This window comes from Musa acuminata, unplaced genomic scaffold (genome assembly GCF_036884655.1).
Source record: "Musa acuminata AAA Group cultivar baxijiao unplaced genomic scaffold, Cavendish_Baxijiao_AAA HiC_scaffold_557, whole genome shotgun sequence".
NCBI lineage: Eukaryota > Viridiplantae > Streptophyta > Magnoliopsida > Zingiberales > Musaceae > Musa > Musa acuminata.
In genome coordinates this window covers 5,001-7,500 of record NW_027020798.1, presented here as the reverse complement: position 1 = coordinate 7,500, position 2,500 = coordinate 5,001, and positions in this window count along the sequence as shown.

The window sequence follows — 2,500 nt, the reverse complement described above, 5'->3', positions numbered from 1 at the left end:
AAGCCCCATCCAGCCCTGTGCCACCCGGGGGGTTCCAGGGTGCTGAGATGGCTGACGTTTTGCTCCGCTCTCGACGGTCACCGCGCAATGCAAGAACAGGCCAAAAACTGGCCAAAACGGCCCAAAAACGGGCCAAAACTGGCCATTTTTGGCTGCGCGAGCGGCGAGCGGCGGACAGCGAGCGAAGCGAGAGGCAGCACCGTCCCTGCTATACGAAAGCCCCATCCAGCCCTGTGCCACCCGGGGGGTTCCAGGGTGCTGAGATGGCTGACGTTTTGCTCCGCTCTCGACGGTCACCGCGCAATGCAAGAACAGGCCAAAAACTGGCCAAAACGGCCCAAAAACGGGCCAAAACTGGCCATTTTTGGCTGCGCGAGCGAGCGGCGAGCGGCGGACAGCGAGCGAAGCGAGAGGCAGCACCGTCCCTGCTATACGAAAGCCCCATCCAGCCCTGTGCCACCCGGGGGGTTCCAGGGTGCTGAGATGGCTGACGTTTTGCTCCGCTCTCGACGGTCACCGCGCAATGCAAGAACAGGCCAAAAACTGGCCAAAACGGCCCAAAAACGGGCCAAAACTGGCCATTTTTGGCTGCACGAGCGAGCGGCGAGCGGCGGACAGCGAGCGAAGCGAGAGGCAGCACCGTCCCTGCTATACGAAAGCCCCATCCAGCCCTGTGCCACCCGGGGGGTTCCAGGGTGCTGAGATGGCTGACGTTTTGCTCCGCTCTCGACGGTCACCGCGCAATGCAAGAACAGGCCAAAAACTGGCCAAAACGGCCCAAAAACGGGCCAAAACTGGCCATTTTTGGCTGCACGAGCGAGCGGCGAGCGGCGGACAGCGAGCGAAGCGAGAGGCAGCACCGTCCCTGCTATACGAAAGCCCCATCCAGCCCTGTGCCACCCGGGGGGTTCCAGGGTGCTGAGATGGCTGACGTTTTGCTCCGCTCTCGACGGTCACCGCGCAATGCAAGAACAGGCCAAAAACTGGCCAAAACGGCCCAAAAACGGGCCAAAACTGGCCATTTTTGGCTGCACGAGCGAGCGGCGAGCGGCGGACAGCGAGCGAAGCGAGAGGCAGCACCGTCCCTGCTATACGAAAGCCCCATCCAGCCCTGTGCCACCCGGGGGGTTCCAGGGTGCTGAGATGGCTGACGTTTTGCTCCGCTCTCGACGGTCACCGCGCAATGCAAGAACAGGCCAAAAACTGGCCAAAACGGCCCAAAAACGGGCCAAAACTGGCCATTTTTGGCTGCACGAGCGAGCGGCGAGCGGCGGACAGCGAGCGAAGCGAGAGGCAGCACCGTCCCTGCTATACGAAAGCCCCATCCAGCCCTGTGCCACCCGGGGGGTTCCAGGGTGCTGAGATGGCTGACGTTTTGCTCCGCTCTCGACGGTCACCGCGCAATGCAAGAACAGGCCAAAAACTGGCCAAAACGGCCCAAAAACGGGCCAAAACTGGCCATTTTTGGCTGCGCGAGCGAGCGGCGAGCGGCGGACAGCGAGCGAAGCGAGAGGCAGCACCGTCCCTGCTATATACGAAAGCCCCATCCAGCCCTGTGCCACCCGGGGGGTTCCAGGGTGCTGAGATGGCTGACGTTTTGCTCCGCTCACGACGGTCACCGCACCACGCAAGAACGGACCATAAACAGGCCAAAACAGCCCAAAAACGGGCCAAAACTGGTCATTTTTGGCTGCGCGAGCGAGCGGCGAGCGGCGAACAGCGAGCGAAGCGTGAGGCAGCACCGTCCCTGCTATACGAAAGCCCCATCCAGCCCTGTGCCACCCGGGGGGTTCCAGGGTGCTGAGATGGCTGACGTTTTGCTCCGCTCACGACGGTCACCGCGCCATGCAAGAACGGACCAAAAACAGGCCAAAACAGCCCAAAAACGGGCCAAAACTGGCCATTTTTGGCTGAGCGAGCGAGCGGTGAGCGGCGAACAGCGAGCGAAGCGAGAGGCAGCACCGTCCCTGCTATACGAAAGCCCCATCCAGCCCTGTGCCACCCGGGGGGTTCCAGGGTGCTGAGATGGCTGACGTTTTGCTCCGCTCACGACGGTCGCCGTGCCACGCAAGAACGGACCAAAAACAGGCCAAAACAGCCCAAAAACGGGCCAAAACTGGCCATTTTAGGTTGCGCGAGCGAGCGGCGAGCGGCGAACAGCGAGCGAAGCGTGAGGCAGCACCGTCCCTGCTATACGAAAGCCCCATCCAGCCCTGTGCCACCCGGGGGGTTCCAAGGTGCTGAGATGGCTGACGTTTTGCTCCGCTCACGACGGTCACCGCGCCACGCCAGAACAGACCAAAAACAGGCCAAAACAGCCCAAAAACGGGCCAAAACTGGCCATTTTTGGCTGCGCGAGCGAGCGGCGAGCGGCGAACAGCGAGCGAAGCGAGAAGCAGCACCGTCCATGCTATACGAAAGCCCAATCTAGCAAAGAACAGCCCAAAAGGAGGCAAAAACGGGGCAAAAGGGGCAAAAACGGGGCAAAACTTGGCCATCT